At 47.2% G+C, this 18,858-nt stretch overlaps 1 protein-coding gene across 3 annotated transcripts in view; it reads left to right on the forward strand.

Annotated features, from left to right (window-relative positions):
• The first annotated feature begins 5,001 nt into the window (after positions 1 to 5,001).
• The window catches only part of Rassf4 (Ras association domain family member 4), a 40,871-nt gene continuing 27,014 nt past the window's right edge, over positions 5,002 to 18,858 (forward strand). For all 3 annotated transcript variants that reach the window (XM_008846924.3, XM_008846925.3, XM_029570327.1), the window contains exon 1: positions 5,002 to 5,131. The gene's annotated coding sequence lies outside the window, so the exon portion shown is untranslated. The remainder of the gene's footprint in view (positions 5,132 to 18,858) is intronic.

Below are 18,858 nucleotides of genomic sequence, written 5' to 3' on the forward strand. Positions count from 1 at the left end.
CCACTTCTTCTTTTTTTTTGGTCCTTTTGAGACAGGGTCTCCCTGTAGCCCCAGCTGTCCTGGAACTCACTATGTAGACCAGGCTGGCCTTGAACTCACAGAGATCTGCCTGCCTCTGCCTCCCGAGTGCTGGGATTAAAGGCGTATGCCACCACGCCTGGCTTCCCACTTCTTCTTTTAAGAAAATGGCCTTGAAAATAGTTCTCAGAGCCCAGCACAGTGGCACACACCTGTGATCCCAGTATTTGGGAGGTGGAAGAGGTGGGACCAGAAGTTCAAGGTCATCCTCTGCATTAGTTCCAGGCCAGCCTGAGCTACGCAAGAACTTATTTATTTTTATTTTTTTGTGAATTTCAAATAATGTATTTTTATCAAATTTAAAAGATCCCCTCCCCCATCTCCACCACCTATTTCATGTACTCTAATATACATCATATGTATACATATATACATATATGTATATATATATGAAGTCAAATTTGTATCCCTAAATACTCTTTGGTGTGAATCCATCCACTGGAGCCTATTCAACCTACCAAGAGTTTCACCCTTAAACAAGATGGATTCCCCCCCCTCCCAGCAGCCATCAGTTGCCATTAGGTCCTAAGTTGGGGTTCTTACACACCTCCCTATGTCTATGCTGGGACTTTGTCTGGTTTGAGCTTGCATGGGACTTGTGTATCCTGTTACCATTGCTGTGAGTTCATTTGAGAAACTTCCCAACTGTCTGGAAAACTCTGTCTCCCTGTGGTCATCCACAGAGATATTGTTTATAAAGGGGGGGGGTGGGGACAGGAGACATGGCTCTGTGGGTTAAGGTGTCTGTGCCAAGTCTAATGACCTAAATTCCATCTCTGGCCCCACATGGTGGAAGGAGAGAACCCATAAGCTGTCCTCCTGCCTCCACAGGTGTACCATGGAGCACACAGCAAATAAACAAATGCAAAATAAAATGTTAAAAAGAAAAGGCAGGGGGCTGGGCGTGGTGGGCATGCCTTTAATCCCAGCACTCTGGAGGCAGAGGCAGGCAGATCTCTGTGAATTCAAGGCCAGCCTGGTCTACATAGTGAGTTCCAGGACAGCTGGGGCTACAGGGAGACCCTGTCTCAAAAAGACCAAAAACAAAAAGAAAAGGCAGGAACAATGATTCTTCTTATTAATATTTACACGGAAATATATAAGCCTATATTTCAAAACTCATGCATCTAAATTACACCTCACACATTGGAGCCCTGCACACAGAGAGAGGAAGGTGTTTCCAGTCACCTTGGAGCAGGTCCTGATGCCAAGGTGTCTCAAGCCAGCCTAGCACAGAGATGCCAGAGATGGCAGCCTCACCACAGATGTCCTGTGGGTTTTTTAAGGCCCCAGGTTGTATGAGCTTTACCCAGGCTGAGTAAATGCCACACTTGCAAACCAAGCTCGAGTCCCTTCTTTGTGGCTGCTGTTAAAAAGTGGGTCAGGAGTGTTTCCTTTTGCCTTTTTACAGATTGTCCTATTTCCTCTGTTGCTGTGATAAAACACTGACCTAAAGCAACTTGGGAGAAGAAAGGGTTTATTTGGCTTTTACTATACAGTCCATCATCCAGGGAAGCCAAGGCAGGAACTCCAGGCAAGAACCTGGAGGCTGGAATTGGAGCAGAGACCACAGAGGAACACAGCTTCCTGGCTTGCTCCCCTGGCTTGCTCAGCTAGCTTTCTTAAACAGCCCAGGCTCACCTGCCCTAGGTGACATGGCTGGGAGTGGGCTAGGCCATCCCACGTCAATTAGTAATTAAGAAAATGGTCCACAGACACAACCACGGGCCAATCTGGAAGAGGAAACTCCTCAGTTGAAGTTCCCTCTTCCCTAGTGTGTCAAGTTGACAACCAAGATTAGTCTCACACAGGTCTTACAAATCAGCCTGGATTTCTAAGAAAATCATGACATTTCCTAAAGACATTCTAGTGGCCGAATGCTGTAAGAGTGGACTGACCACAATGACCAACACCCAGCTCCTTTTGTGTATTCTCAAAGACCCCCTTTGCTGTGGTCCTGCAGACTTCATTGAGGCCTCAGTCTCTGAGTCTCCAGTAGAGGCAGAGGTCCTTTTACCCTAATTCTGGGGGGCATAAATGCACCCTGTTAAGGTTTAGATAGCCCCACCCCCTCACCAACAGGGTCTCAGGGACTTCTCAAGCTCCTGAGAAAAGGGAACTGAGTTGATAAGCACCTTGGTCTTTGAAGTCAAGAGAAGCAGACTTTTCTCCACTGTTTGGCCAACACAGCAGGCTTCCCCTTTGATCTCTAAAAAGAACAGGTTTTAATAGTCCTGCTTTCCCCCCCACCCCACCAAACTTAAAAACAAATACCTCTTCCCGCCTTCTGCAGGAAGTAGAAGCCTCCCCCTTTAAAAGACCCCAGCTCACAACCTGGGCAGACATTTTCCCTGCCCCGAAGGGAATCTGTCCCATGTGTTCCTTTGCTAATAAACTCCATTCTGGTGGAGTTTTATCTGTGTTCTGGTGCTTTTTCCTGATCAACCAGATTCATCCATAGGCTACTTTTTATCTATCACACCCCTACCATACAGGGCCACCAGAGCACAAATTGGATTCCACATTACTCACATAGGATGGCACCAGGGTCACCAAGAGTCTGTTTTCTTTCCTCAATCTGGCAAAAAGAAAGAAAACCAATGACATACCAGATCCTGACTAAACACAACTGCCCAGATGTAAGGAAACTGAAACTCTGTGTCCTTCCCTCAAGGGGCTGAGATGAAGACATGACACACAAAGGGATATGCTCAGGCCAGGAGGGACATGTTAGGGGTCAGTGAAGACCAGGAAGGTGATCTGTGAATCAAGACCTGAAGGAGGTGAGGGGTGAGCCCTGCAATGTCTGGAGAAGAGCTTTCAGGGCAAAGAACAGCGAGTGCAAAGGTGGAAAGACAGACACTGTGTGGGCAGGACAGGAGGAAGCCAGAAGGCAGGGATCAGTGATCAAGGAGGCAAGATCGACTGGGGAAGGACGTAGCAAATGTGCCCCATAGGTCACACATTTTATGCTATCATCGTTATGGACAGTTTTATTGAAGACATGGTACAGAAACTCTAAGAAAGACTGAGCTGCTTTTATCTTTGTGATCCACTGGCTTCCTCATGCAGACATACATGTTGTGGTCTCAAAATGGCTGCCAGTGTTCCAGATATTGCAGATTACAACCACATTTGAGACAGGAAGGCAGGGGAGATTCATTTGTTCTTTCTACTGAGAAAACAAAAGTTGTCTTCACCTCCCCTCAAAGCCCCTCTCCCTGACTGAATACTGTCACCTTCCTCTGCTAAGAAGTGTGAGGGCCACTTACATCTTCAAAAGAACCAGGAAAGTCACTGTCAACACTGACTGAAAAGCCATTTTTGCTTTTTCTATAATGTTTTATATCATACTCTAACACACATAGCTGAAGCATAAATAATGCTTCCCTCTCCCCTCCCTCCTCCTGTCCCTTGTTTTCTCCCTCCCTCTGCCCTCATCTCTTACCTTCTTCCAAAGTAGAGAAAGAATATTGAGTTTGCAATTGTTTGTAAGCACAGTGCCCACCAGAAATGGGAGGGGCCCTCCTACTGGGAACCGGGGCCTCTGTAAGGACCATCATACTCCAGGTGTTACAACAGTAACAGTGTAGCCCATAGGGCTGAGCAGTGCTGGAGGCCTGACAGAACCCACAGCATGTGCTGACACAGGAACATGCTTGGGGCAGCTCAGGCCTGTGCCCCAAGCCCACTCCTCACTCCAGGCTCTGTAACTGAGGCAGAGAGACAGCACATGATCCAAGCCCAAGTGCTGGAAAGCTCCAGGGAGCTGTCACCCACCCTTGTATACTTCACTTAGGTGAGCATGTAATTTTAGCATCGAATGCTGACAGGTTGAGAGCTATGTGAAATTTTATGTGTTGATTTTAAAACCTTTTAGAGGCACCCAAATTTTGGTCTCAGCTCAGATGATGTCCAGCCTTTGGAGTGTGGAAGGAAAAATGTATTTCAACAAGTGGCCACCAACCATAGCAACCCCTGAGCTGATAGAGACTAGATCACTCTCCAGGAAGTGGACAAGCAAAGGCAGAGTGGATGAGGGACCCTAAGCTGGTCATCCTTAGCCCCCTGAACGTGGGGAAAATAGGCACAGGGACACTGCAAGTGGGTGGTCTCACAGGGAGTCAAGGGCAGAGCTCCCAATTTCAGCAGCCCTAACAATTACCACAGGTCGCTAGGTTGGGGTCCAGGGACTCAAATTTCCAGGCTGAATTTTGCAAATATGAGATCAGGACCGTGAAACACAACAGGCTCCAGAGCCAGATCCCTGTCCTGTCCTGCAGCCCCTCAACCTAGCAACATACAGCTCCACCACGGTCCCTCAGAGGCCTCTGCCCTTGTGCTCTCTGTCCCAGTGCTGGCAAACCTGTGCTCAGGAGGATGCCGTGGCTGAGAGAAAAGGCTAATTTTTTTATTCACCAAATAGAATTTCTTAATGTAACTTTCTAGGAGGCCACGCCTTTCCATACAAGTGCCACCTGAACAATAAAATAACAAATGTTGCAGGCTACACACACACACACACACACACACAGGCACACACACACAGGCACACTCCATTCCATCCCAGGTTGCGCACGGGGTAGTTGCAGCGCCTGCGCAGAAGCCTTTCTTGAACTCCATAGGGTCCACTAACCCAGGCTCCCCGGCCTCCGCCTGCAGACCCAGCCCCCCAGCTAGCGCTTTCTCCATGCGTCCTGGGGTGCCCTCAGGGCTTGGGGACTTGGGCGGCAAGAGTGCCACCTGGAGCACTGAGTGGTGTCCCCCGAGAGTAAGGGGGCAGATGCCAGGGTCTTCTCGGAGTCAGTAACAAGAGCCCTGGAGGGAGAGATGGGCGGAGCCGCAGATCAGGGAGAGGGGCGTGCCCAGGACGGAGAGGGGCGTGCCCAGGAGGAGAGGGGCGTGTCCTGTGCTGGGCGGGGCAGTCCTGACCCGGCACAGCCGAGTCCAGGCTGTGGCGAGCGCCGGGCAGCTCTGCTGAGGCAGGCGCAGCTCTGGTGCAGGCGGAGGGACAGCACCGCCGGTGGCTTCTGGACCACGTGATGACTGGAGGGTGAGTGATACCCAGGCAGGAGTGGTAATGGGTGTCCACGGAGCACCCACCCGCCATCCCGGGGCCGTGATTAGGCCTGGCGCGGGAGCCTGAGCACTTGTGCCCTTCGGCCACTACGCACGAGTCTCCTCCCCCTGCCAGCCTGGCGCATTGCGGGCCTCGGGGCCCGGGCTGAGAGTGGGCACTGCGCCCAGGACCTCCCATGAGACGGCACTTAAGCGGCTAAAATCTTAGCAGGACCGTTGAGCGCATTGCCAGCCACACCTGTGCTCAGTCACCTCCCCTCAGCCAGTCTCCTAGAGGCATGGTCAGAGGTCGCTCCTGCACAACCATCTGATTTCACAGATAGAAAAACTAGCTATGATAGCAGACCAAGGTTCATAGCATTGCGGCATTAGTGCTTTTATTATCCCCATTTTCAGATATGAAACTGAGGCTTAAAGAGTTACAGAGGGTTTGGGTTGTAGCTAAGTTGGTAGAGTGCTTGCCTCCTCGCCAGCATTAAGGTTGGGTTGAATTCTCAGCACCACATAAATCAAGCCCCTTAGGTCGCTTGTAATTCCAATATTCTGGAGGTGAAGACAAGAGGATCCGAAGTTCAAAGTCATCCCTCAGCTACATAGTGAGTTTGAGTCCGGCCTGGGATACATGATACACTGGAGAGAGGGGAGAGGGGAAGAGGGGAGCTGTACCCACCAGTCTCTTATACTTACACCCTGGTCTAAAGTGTTCCCAACTCTCAGACTGCAGGTAGCCTCCTCTCCTGTCTGGCCAGCGCAGGTGAACCAGTGCATTATTAAAACCCTGTCAGGAGAGCCTAGAAATCCCATCTTATATGGAAATTAAAGGAAGTCACACAGCAGATAAGGGCTGGGATTCAGGAATTGGAAGAACCCAGCCAGGTTAGGCTTTAAAGTGACCACCACCCTGGTAAAAGAGTCCCTGGCTGCCCTCACTGCGGTTTAACCCCCCCAGCACTAAATGTCAATCAGGACTTAGAGCAGAATCAGGAAAATAAACAGAAGTTCAAGTACACAGTAGAACCAACAGGTGAATGCAGACCTGCTCTTTCCTGTTCCTCTCTGCATCTCCTGGGCTATGGTCACTAGGCTGGAGGTGCCCGGAGAGGGAAGGAAGAGGGCGGAAGGGTGCTGAGGGAGAAAGAGGGAGGGAGAAAAGAAGATGAAACTTATCTTAGGTCGAAAATTTGCCGGCTGGAAGTTCCAGGGGACTATTGTCATGTCTGTGCCTTTGTTTTCATTAGCTCCAGTCATAATCTCTCTGTGATGTGAGATTGAGAAGAAAGTTCCAGTCTCCCTGAGCAGGGCCAACAGGACTGTGACCCAGAGGACACGAACAGAATGTGGCAGTTCAAGCCCCATAAGTGTGAGCCTCAGAAGGGACAACCTGATGAGGGAGGCTATTAGAAAGCCCTCTGGACTAATCCTCTTGGTCCTGGTTTCAGGGCTAAACTCCACCTGTCTCCTGACTTTTAGCAGCTCCTGTGAGGAGGCCTCTCCTCCCATTTGAGTCCCCGCATTCCCTTCTCAGAACCTTGCTGCCTCCCCAAAGCCTGGTGTCAGTGGTGTTTGAGCCCCTAGGATCATAATTGTTTAGCTGATAAAGAACTCCAGGCTCAGACAGAGAAAAGGTCTGACAAGGTTGCATAGCCAGTGGGTCAGAGTGAGCTTTGAACCTAGAGTCTTGGAAAAACTAAGTGATTAACCTCTTAAAAATACACCAAAGAAAATGTTTTGAAATTTTTAAAAATTTATTTTGATTTTTTTTATGTGTATGAGTGTTTTGCCTGCATATATGTAAGTGCACGCATGTCATGCAATGCTCATGGAGGCCAAGAAAAGGTGTTGGATCCCCTGGAACTAGCATTAAGGATGGCTGTTTACCACCAGTGGGTGCTGGGGAATTGAACCCAAGTCCTATGGAAGAAGACCCAGTGCTCTTAACCACTGAGCTATCTCCCTAGCCCCTTGAAATTATTTTTTTAATATTTATTATTTTTATGTGTATGAGTGTTATGCCTGCCTGTAGGTGAGTGCACCTGTGTCGTGCAATGCCCGTGGAAGACAGAGAGGCTGTCGGATCCCCTAGAACTAGAGTTATGGACAGTTGTTAGCTGCCATGTGGGTGCTGGGATTTGAACCTGGGTCTTTTGCAAGAACAGTGTTCTTAACCACTGAGCCATCTCTCCAGCCCCTAAATTATTTTTATTTTAGAATTTTATTATTATTGTATGTGTATTATGCGAGGTGTGTGTGTGTGTGTATGTGTGTGTGTGGGGGGTGTGCATGCCACGGTGCTTGTATGGAGTCATGGATCTACAGCTTTGTGGAGTCCATTCGGTCTATCCACCATTATATGAGTTGGGATCCCACTTACATCCTCAGGCTTAGGCAGCAAGTGCCTTGACTGAACCATCTCACTGGCCCTTGAAATTGCTTTAAAGTAAATGCTCCCCCAGCGCTTCTGCAGTTTCCCGTTTCTGAAAGGGAACTTGTAGTTCCCTGGGTCTCCTTCCTGGATGCAGGGCCTTCTTCCCCCAGGGCCCTCCCCCGAGAGGGATTTGGAGCCTTGCCATCCCCTTGCCTGACCTTCAGGATTAGAGATGGCTGTGGTTTAGAACCATAAATGCAGTACTTGGAAGAGCCCAGGGACACTCTAGACCAGCTGCCACTACATCTGGCTAACCAAAGTCAGAGAAGGCACCACAGTTGCTTTCAGAGCAAAGCTGGGCTCAAATGACTCTCTGTGATGTTCCTGCTGGTTCCTTCTCTTGCTGTGACACATCGTCAGCCTGGGGTGTGGGCGTAAGTGGAAGCAGGTGTGCTGACCCGTCTTAGTAAGAAAATCTAGTGTGTGTAGTCGCACACACGTACACACAATCACATACTCAGGCATTGTTTTCAGAGGAAGTGGAGGTGTTAGGTTTTCAAAGATTTGGACCAGGGTGTGGTGGCCCATGTGTTTAATTCCAGAACTCCGGAGGCAGAAGCAGGCAAAGGCAGGAGGATCTCTGTGAATTCAAGGCCAGCCTGGTCTACATAGTAAGTTCCAGACTAGCCAGGGCTACATAGTAAGACCCAGTCTTTAAGAAAAAACAACCCTGAATGTCCCTAAGGATTCTAAGATCTAGAATCTTATCTCCCAGGAAACCTCTCCTAACAACTGCACTTGGCACATAGACTAGGTCAGAGATAGTGTGGGCAGGGCAGCTGTGAGTGCCCAGGTTAACCTGGCAGCAGCTGGCACTGAGCACTCAGTGGGTCTGCACAGTTGTGCTGTGCCCCTGGTCCCAGGCAATTTGAGTACCTCTTTGACCCCCAAAACACGGCTGGGTAGACCACTATTTCTGATGAGCCCCTCTTTCATAGGCAAGAGGTGAACTTGATTTAGGGTGGCAGGGACACAGAGCCAGGAAGTGTGAGTCTATTTATTGAGTGTGAGGGTTGGAAACTGCCTTCTCACCTCAGCTTACTGCATCTTAAAGGCTGGGGCAGAAATCAGCAATCCAGCCCCCAGGTGTGTGTGTGTGTGTGTGTGTGTGTGTGTGTGTGTGTGTGTGTGTGTGTGTGTGTGTAGCACTGCCTCTGGGCATCAGCCATCAAGAAGTTGCAGGGGGTGGGAGAAAGCAGGCCTGATCTGCAAAGGGGCCAGGGCCAGTCTCTTCAGAGGTCCTAGGAGCCAGAACAGGTTCAGGTAAGTCCATCATGGGAGGGAGGGCAGGACTGCAGGGGCCAGATACAGAAGAGGTGCCTAGCCAGAGTGGTCAGCCAGGGTCAGGGCAGGAGTGGAGGGGGGCAAGGGCTCTGTGACTGTCCTGCCTAAGACCGCCAATTGGCTGTACACACATTCTCTCAGAGCTTTCTAGATGGCAGGAGTTGGAGTTTGGCGGAGCCAGAGGTGGGTAAGAGGGGGTATTGGAACTGAACAGCAAGAGAGGACAGCATCTGCTCATTGCAGCCTGCTCACCACACCTGAAGTGAATAGCTGGCTATCTACGTGGATGTATCGCTGAGGACAGTGTGTCCAGCCAGATCCCCTCAGGAGGCAGCTGGCTTCTCCCTGGAGTGCTAGGCAGGCCTTTTAGACATCCATTGTTTTCAGTGCAGGCTCCTGTCCCTGGCTGACACTTGGAAGCTGTAACCAGGGCTATGAGGGAACAAGGGACCTTAGGCCTTCCAGATGTGCAGAGCAGTGTGGCCTATCCCCGCCTCTAGCTGCCTCCCGGCTCCCCCCCCCCCCCAGCTTCCTTTCTCTTGCTAATCAGTCACTTCACACTTCATTTCTTGTTTGCTTTAAATCGTACCTAAGGAAGAAAGAATCATGACCTTAGGGAAGATTAGACAAAGGTTTCCAAGCTCTCTGGTTTCACTGAGTAGTTTAACAGCATTTTAATTTAGACAGTGACCCAGTCCCCACATTACCAAGTAAGGACAGCACCATCTTCATTCACTGAAGCTTTATAAGAAAAACCCCATAAGACTGAAAACCAGCAGCACATAGACTCATAGTAAAAGGCTTTTTGGTGTGCTCAGCTCGGTTTCCTGAAAATCCCACTTTAGTAGGCTTCCTTCGCTCTTCCTGCAACTGACCCAGAGGAATTGGGTCTCATGGTGACCTGAAGAATCAGATTCGTCTGTCTTCTGTGATAACAGGCATTAAAAAAAGAAAAGAAAAGAAAAGACGCGAGGACACAGACCTCCTCCGTGGCCTTTGTCCCTCCAGAGCAGGCTGTGCACCAGCAGTTGCTGCCTCTCCATGGCTGACAGAACAGTTGCTAGAGCAGAAAGTGAGAACTGTTCATTGAGGAAAGGTTGCCAGGACTGGCATGCTGCCCGAGGGTCCTCGGGGAGACGGAGCGTCCTTCAGCCGTGGAGGCCAACTTGGAGGCCTGAGCTTATGCACCCTGAGACTGGGGGTGGGGAGCAATCAGTACAAAAAAGGCTGCTGGGGGAGGGGAGCAGCCTGCCAACTTGGCCTGTCCACTTGCATCTGTCTCTGCTTTTCAGACTTGCCTGGGTGGCAGGCTAGGGCGGCTGCATCCTCTCCCCAGCTCCTGCATCCTCTCCCCAGCTCCTGCATTTACCAAGAAGCATCTGTCTGTGTACTGGGCTTCTGCCTGGGAACCAGTTCAAGATAAGATTATGATTAGTTTTTTTATTGCGAAAGAGTGAAAGCAGGCCATGGAGATGATGTTGTTTGGAGGCCTTGCCCAGGGCACAAAGAGATTTAGGCTGGAGGAGCTATTTTAGGAAAATGCTCCAAATGCAGAGATACCCCACTTTGTTTTCTGGCAAGGGTGAGTGTGTTCTCCCCTGAATTTTCCCATTCGGTGATAATCTCTAGAAGATACACTTAGGTACACTTGACCACTCACTAAGACACTGTGAACAATGAGTGACAGTGTGCTGAGCTCATCCTGGCGAAGGAGTAGAGGTAACACTACATCCACATGAGCCAGAGGGTTCTGGGAGTGTTCCCAAAAACTCAGGGGAATGGGGTATACACTACCACACAGGGTAGAGGCATTGACAGCCAGAGAAACCAAATGACACACTGATGCCACGTAGCCCATGAGTTCAGAGGACACAGAAATAAAGGCTTTTCTCAGAGGAGAGGCTGTTTTTCTAAGGGCCCAAGGCTTCTCCTCCATGAGGCCCAGGGTCCAGCATAGCAAGTTGGAAGGGCCCTACTTTGCTGAAATGGCTCCTTATGGCGTCCCCCAGCCATGCTTACTGCCTTCCTGCCTTTCCATGCATGACGTGCCACACTTTGTCCTTTCCAAGCTTCTCTGTTTACCCCGCCTTTTCCCGTTCTCATTTGCCTCCTGAAATCCAGGGCCTACCCCTACCTTCACCCTGTCTCCTCTGAGCACCTGATGCCATTTCACTACATACAGAAGAGACACTCAGCTTACTGGGTGTGCCCTAGACACCAGCAGATCTTCAGTGACCTGCTGGGGAAAGCAGGGAATGATAGTGTTTCATAGAACTGTAGCTGGAGTTCTACTGGGTGACTCACTGCCAACCGCCTTCCTACCAATCAAAGCGGTCCCCTTAAATTTTATCTGCATACATTGGTCATATGAACAAAGAATTTTTTTTTGGTCTTTTGGAGACAGGGTCTCCCTGTAGCCCCAGCTGGCCTGGAACTCGCTATGGAGACCAGGCTGGCCTTGATCTCACAGAGATCTGCCTGCCTCTTCCTCCCAAGTACTGGGATTAAAGCTGTGCACCACCATCATCTGACCCTGAACAAAAAGTTTTGCAGCTGAGAAAATGTCAAAGCCATTGGAGATCAACATGTTTATTGTACAGATGGGAAAATTAAGGCTCAGAAGACAGGACTGAGGCTGAAACCACCTAGGACTTTGCAGCCCTCAGCCTAGGGTCCTTTGGGAAGGCTTGTTTTCTTAATAAGTAACTACTGTTTGATTTAAAGGAAATTCCACTTATAGTGCTCCTGGAACAAAAGTGGGTATCTCCACTTTGAGGGAGAATGAAGACATTGTAAACCAAGCCAGGTCAAAAGTTGCAAACCTGAGCCCCACACATGCTTACAAGTGTGTTTGGTCTACTTATATTTTCTTTTCTATTTATTTCATTATTATTTGTTGAGACTAGGTCTCACTCTCTAGCCCTGGCTGGCCTCAAACTCAAAGAGATCTACCTGCCTCTGCCTGAGTGCTGGGATTACAGGCATGATATAAATATACTTAAATACTAAATGTATATGATATGTTGATTGAATTATTTGTTGTGTTAGTCTGGGATAGATTATGCTATAGTAACAAATGGCTGAAACACCAGTGGCTTATCATAGCAGAAGGCTATTGCTCTTTCCAAGTGCAAATCCCCTGTGGAATGGTCAAAAGTTCTGATCCACAAAGTTTGTCAGAACCCAGCCTGACCACAGAGAAGCGGCAGCATTAGAACATGTGACTTTCTGCCTCACTATGGCAGTGAACAGGCACTGGCTCTTGTCTTTATTTTTTAAATTTATTTTTATTTTATGTGTATGTGTGTTTTGCCTGCATGTATATCGGTGCACCACATGCATATGCATGTGGAGGTCAGAAGAGGGTGTCAGATACCCTGGAACTGGAGTTAAGGATGATTGTTAGCCACCACGTGAATGCTGAGAACCGAAACTAGGTCCTCTGTGAGAACAGCCAGTGCTTTTAACTACAGAGTCATTTCTCCAGCCCCCAGCAGTGGTTCTTTTTAAGAAAAAATTATGTAGGCTGGGGAGATGGCTCAGCAGTTAAGAGTGTGTAGTGTTCTTGCAGAGGACTGGAGTCCAGTTCCCAGCACCCAAGTAGGATGGCTTACAACCACCTGCAGTTCCAGCCCCAGGGGGATTTGATACCTCTGGCCTCTGCAGGTACCTACGCTCACATGCACATACCCCCACACAGATGCACACATAATTAAAAATAAAATAATTAATTTTCACATGAGCACACAAAGTGATGGGTTTTGTTGTGGCAACTTTATATATATGTGCCATTATACTGTGTTCTAATTCACCTTCCTCCCTTGGGCCCCCTGCACCTTCTGGCTGGATCCCTTCTTCCTCCAGATGGTCCCCCTTCCCCTTTCTGTTTTCATGTATTCCATTGCCCCCTCTTTTCTGTATCTCCCTCCCTTCAGGTCTCTTCTTCTACCCTCATGATCTCCTTTCCAGTTTCACACACACACACACACACACACACACACACACACTCACACACTACAAGCACATAATCTAACAGATTCCTAAATCCAGGTTCCACATGTGGAAAAAAAAAAAAAAAGTGTGAGGAAATTGCCTTTCTGAGTCTGGCTTATTTCGCTTCATGTAATGATGTCCAGTTCCATCCTGTTTCTTACAAATGTTACGATTTCATTTTTCTTTGTAGTTGAATAAAATTCCATTGTGTATATTTATGTTATTTTATCTGTTTATCTCTTAATGGATATCTAGGCTTCTTCCATTGCCTGACTCTTTAATGCAATAATAAACATGAGCACGTAGGTATTCTCTGTGGTAGGTTGATTTAGAATCCTTCAGGTATATATCCAGAGTGGCTTAGGTGGGTAATATGGTAGTTTTGTTTTTAGTTTCTTAAGGATCCTATCTTGATTTCCAAGGTGACTGCACAAGTTTACATTCTCGATGGTGAGGAATAAGTGTTCCCCTCCCCCAAATTCTTGCCAGCATTTGTTGTCATTTGTTTTCTTGATGATGGGTATTCTGACTAGAGTGAACTGAACTCTCAAAGCAATTTTAATTTGCATTTCCCATTGGCTAAAGATGTTGAACACTTTTTCAAGTATTTATTGGCCATTTATATTTATTCTTTTGAGTGACTATTCAGTTCATTAGCCCATTTGTTTATTTGGGTTTTGGTGTTTAAATTTTGTAGTTCTTTATACATTCTAGATATTAACCTCCCGTTTGATATGTAGTTGGCAAAGATTTTTCCACATTCTTTTAAGTGGTCTCTTCACTCAAGTATTTGTTTCCTTTCCTGTGCAGAATTTTTTTAGATTTAGATAATACCATTTGTTAATTCTTGAGATTATTTCATATGCTATTAGAATCCTTTTCAGAAAGTCCTTGCCTATGCCTATGTCTCCAAGTGTTTTATCTGTTTTTATGTAGCAATTTCAAAATTTCAGGCTTAAATTAAGGTCTCGATTCATTCTTCTACATGTGCAAATCTGGGACTGTCTTTTCTCCAGTGTATGTTCTTGACACTCTTGTCAAAATCTTGGGTGGTTGGCTGCACACCTTTAATCCCAGCACTCGGGAGGCAGAGGCAGGCGGATCTCTGTGAGTTCAAGGCCAGCCTGGTCTACATAGTGAGTTACAGGACAGCTGGGGCTACAGGGAGACCCTGTCTCAAAAAGACCAAAAAAAAACAAAAAACAAAAAACTTGGGTGGTTGCAGCTGTGTGGGTTCATTTCTTGGCCATTTATTCTAATCATTGGTCTTCCTGTTGGTGTTTGTGCCAGGACCATGCTGTTCTTGTTGTGATGGCTGTGTGATACAATTTGAGATCAGGAACGGTGATATCTTCAGCATTTTGCTCTTTCCACTAAGGATTGCTTTGACTATTTGGATCTTTTTTGTTTTCATATCATAGTTAGGATTGTTTTGCTCCATTTTGTGAAGAATGTTGTTGAGATTTGAATGCAGCTTGAATCTGTAGGCCGTTTTCCGTAACACAGCAATTTTCACAGCATTACTTCCACCGATCTATGATGACTGTAGCCATCATAGATCACTGTATTAAATGGGGAAAGTTGAGAGACAGCGTGACCTCTACAAGCCGAAGACGACAAGGTGCCCACTGTCCCACACTTAATCAATACCTTGCCTGAGCTCTTCTCTAGAGCAGTATACAAACAGGTACACATACAGGAAAGGAAGAAGTCAAATGATTGGTGGATAACATGATCCTGTCATCAAAAGACCCCAATGACATCATCAGAAAACCATTAGAACTAATAAACATTTTCAGCAAAGTAACATTAAAAAAATCAACATAAAATTGGTAGCTTTCCTGTATAATGATAACTTGGTAAGGAAGAAATCAGGGGAAAAAAGTCCCATTTATCAAAAAACCAAAATGCTGAAGCATAAACCTAATCAAGGAGGTGAAAGACCTATGTAATGAAAACGGAACACACTAAGTAATGCCAAGATTTCCCAGGTACTGGTTCTTTTATTTTTCTGTTTTTAATTAGCATACAAAGTAACAGGTGTCCTTACAGCATTTTCTGGGCTGATGTATCCCTCCTCCCCCTTTCCCTATCTCCTTATCCCTTTCCCCACTTGTAACCCTCTGCTCCCAGTGTTCCCCTTTCCATTTTCAGAAAATAAAAACTGGTGAGGATGTGGGGAAAGAGGAGCCTTTAAACTGGTGCAGCTACTATGGAAGTTAGTGAGGAGGCTTCTAAAAAAAAGAACCTAAACTTAGAACAACCTTATGACCCAGCTGTAGCATTCCTGGATATACACCCAAGACACTGTATCCTACTAGTATACAAGTGTGCAAGAGGCACTTGCATACTTGCATACCCATGTTCACTGCTGCTCTGTTCACGATAGTAAGGACGTGGAATCAGCTTAGATGTCCGTCAACTGATGAAAGGATAATGAAAATGTGCTACCTATACATAGTGGAATTTTATTCAGCCCTAAAGAAAAATAAAATTATGAATTTTCAGGGAAATAGATAGAACTGGAAAAATTACATCAAATAAGGTATCCCAGGTTCATAAAGACAAATATTACACATTCCCTCTCACATGCAGATCCTAGCTTTTAATTTATATGTGTGTATTGGTGTGGGAGTGAGTCTGGTAGAGATCAGGAACTTGGTTCTTACATACCATCATGAAGTTGAACCACACATTTCTGTTTGTAGCACAAGGGCCAGATTGTTGGTCACGTGGTCCCATCTTCATGGGACTTGGGGAAGATTAGCAATCACATAGTCATTCTGAGGGCAGTAAATGTCTCTTCCCAAAGTGTTCAACTTTAAGTGGTGGTACATAACCCAGGAAAATCCAGATTTCTGGCTTCCTATGAAAACCCAGATGATCTACATTTTGGGAAGAGGAATGTGTCCCCTCCCCATGACTCCATGACTAGTGTCTGTTAACTGAGACATCCCCTTAATCCCTGGACACTTTTACATTTTTGTTTTTATTTCTGAGAAAGGATCTCACTCTTGATCTTGTATTTGCGATGATCCTTCTATCTCAGCCTCTCGAGTGTTGGAATTACAGGAGTGAACCACCATATCTCCACATCTGAGTTACATTTTGTTTTCCTGTTGTATGTGTACAGTTCTGGAAAAATTGGCTTGTGGTAGAGCCTGTGAATCTTACACTCATTCAGTCATTCAGCAACCACTTTTGGGTCTCCCACAATGTACCAGGATGTACTTGATACTGGAAATGAGTGGTAAAGCAGAAAGCCATCTATGGCCATGCCAGTGTGTACCAGAGCCCCTGGAAGTGTCAGCACAGAGGTGGGATTACAAGTCCTGAAGGTTCCCAGGGCAGAAGGGCTGCCCCATCCTGGCCAGAGACTGCAGGTACTGGTGTGTGGAGGAACAGCAGAGGACCAATAAATGAGTCTTTTGGATAGAGACCAGCACTGCGGAACCCTATTGGGGAAAGAGCCTTGAGCTCTGGGGCTATGTGAAGTGGACAAAGCTGGGCTCCGAGGGGGATATGGGTAGAAGCTGGATGAAGGTACAGAGCAAAGCAAGGGGAAACCCCACCTCTCATCGTTTCTGAGTAAACCTAGCCCTTCCTTGAATGAACTTGCTTAAAATATGACACCATTATGCCCTGTACCTACATAATCAGTGCCGACCCAGAAACTCCATCACAGGCATTCCCCTGGGCTGAGGAAGCTTCTGCTTAGCAGTGTGTGGGGAACTACCCAGACAAGAGGGCAGGCCAATCCTTCCACAGGCTGAGGAGGAGGAACAGAAACCCTGTTTTGCAATCCCTGTTGCCTAGCCAAGGAACAGCAGCAGGAAGTCCCCAGCTCTGGGTCCTAGTGCTGTTAGGTCTTGTGTCACTGTATGTCCCACCTGACCTCTCTGCAGGCCATGTTCTGCCTGACTTTAGAGTGAGGCAGCGGTATGTTGATGGATAGTTCCAAGGTCACCAGGAAGCCCATCTCCCTCCAGTCCTTCCATTTCTCCAAGCCAGCAGCTCCTGTAATCAAATCCAGTTCACAGCTGATGTCAACACAGAAGACAGCTCATCAGGCAAGGAGAGGGCAGGAGCATGCTGGACTGGTCAGAGAGGTGAAAGGTAGGGGTGGCATTAACACTGAGGTTGTGTGGGGCTAGATCTTACTGCCCAGCAAAGCATTGCTAAGAGAAGGTCCTCAGCCGGAAAGAAGCAGTGCCCCCTTTTCTCTAGTCTTTGTAACCAGGGGGCAATCTTGGTCTGAAATTATTAAGTGGAAAATTCTGGGTATTTATTTATTTATTTATTTATTTATTTATTTATTTAATGTGTTTGTTATGCCTGCATGTATGTAAGTGCCCATGGAAGCCAGAAGAGGGTGTCAGATCCCCTAGATCTGGAGTTATAAGTGGTTATTAGCTGTCATGTGAGTGCTGGGATTTTGACCCCTCAGGTCTTCTGCAAGAGCAGCCAGTGCTCTTAACTGCTGAGCCGTTTCTCTAGTCCCTTAAGTGGAAGATTCTAGAAATGAGCAATGGCTAAGTTTTAAAGTGCATGTCATTCTGAGGAGCATGACAAAATCTCACCATCTGACTTCTGCCTGCCTGGGCACAAAGTATCCCTGAGTTCCTTGTATCCACACTGTGCACCACCCTATTGCGGTCACTTTGCAGCCAAATGTCATCAATTTGACTGTTGGGGTATCAGTGCTTGTGTTTAAGGAACCTTTGCTTTACTAACTGTTTGATAATTCACATCACTGAGGGGCTGGAGAGATGGCTCAGCGGTTAAGAACACTGGTTGTTCTTGCAGAAGACCCGGGTTTGAATCCCAGCACCCACATGGCAGCTAACAACTGTCCGTAACTCCAGTTCCAGGGTATCTGACAGCCTCTTCTGACCTCCGCGGGCATTGCACGACACAGGTGCACTTACCTACATGCAGGCAATACACACATACACATAAAATAAAAATAAAATTTTTAAAACTTAAAAAAAAGTTCACATTACTGAATGCTCCAAAGCCTAAGAAAAGTGATGCTGGCAATTCAGATACACCAAAGAGAAGCCAAAGGGCCCAAATTCTTAGCTCATTTGGCACTTGAAACAGCAGCTGGTTGTGTTACTAGGATCTAGTAAAAATGAGTCTTTTATCCATGAAATTGTGTGAAGAAAAGAAATCCATGTGAGATTTTGCACTCAAAACTCTGAATTACGCCTACTGTTCCAGGGAAGGGTTAGTTAAACAGAAATGCATTCAGCTATGGGGTTCAGATCCTTTTGAGGCTTCAGGAATGTACTAGGGGTCTTGAAAAAAACCCTTATATTATAATGGGGGGGCAGTTGTAATGTTGGGGGGTGGGAGAGGAGAGAACCTTGCAGAAGATGCCAGCAAGATAAAGTCCTTGTGATTTACCCTGTGTGAAAGTCACGTGGGTGGGCTTGAGGCCCTCCTACATTCATGGTTGTAGATGGAGAGAGACACAGAAAGCTCCATGTGTGAGTCTGGGTGTGGCCCTACTGTGTGGAGGAGAAAAAGAAGGCTTTGGGGGCAAAGTCCCTGCCAAGAGAAAATAGAAGTTAAGAGACCAGAATCAGGCATCCGAACTCTTGTGTCTGAAGTGGCCCTGCTTCTTGCGCATGGGCTGATCTTACACGATGTGTTTCCCGTCTGTCCCTGTTTTCTCATCCACAAAGTGGGAATATGTGATCTTTACCTCACAGTGTTATTGTAATGACTTCACAGAAATTGCTTAACAGTCTCCAGAAGGAGCGAGTTCAGTACAGTACCCACCACTGGGAGAGCTGGCCCAGGGAGTGGACTCCAAAGTCATTTATAAAGCCACTGCTCCGGCTCATTTGGAAGAGAGGAGAGAGGACCAGGGAGGCTTTGGAGGACTTGAGAGCAGCCAGGGAAGAAGCCATGAGTCAGTGTCGATCAAGGCATCCTGAAGGGATTTCCAGTGGGGCAGGCAGGCCATCCATCCTACACTTGGTCAAGTGGGA

The sequence above is a fragment of the Nannospalax galili genome, unplaced genomic scaffold (genome assembly GCF_000622305.1).
Source record: "Nannospalax galili isolate Female #2095 unplaced genomic scaffold, S.galili_v1.0 scaffold643, whole genome shotgun sequence".
NCBI lineage: Eukaryota > Metazoa > Chordata > Mammalia > Rodentia > Spalacidae > Nannospalax > Nannospalax galili.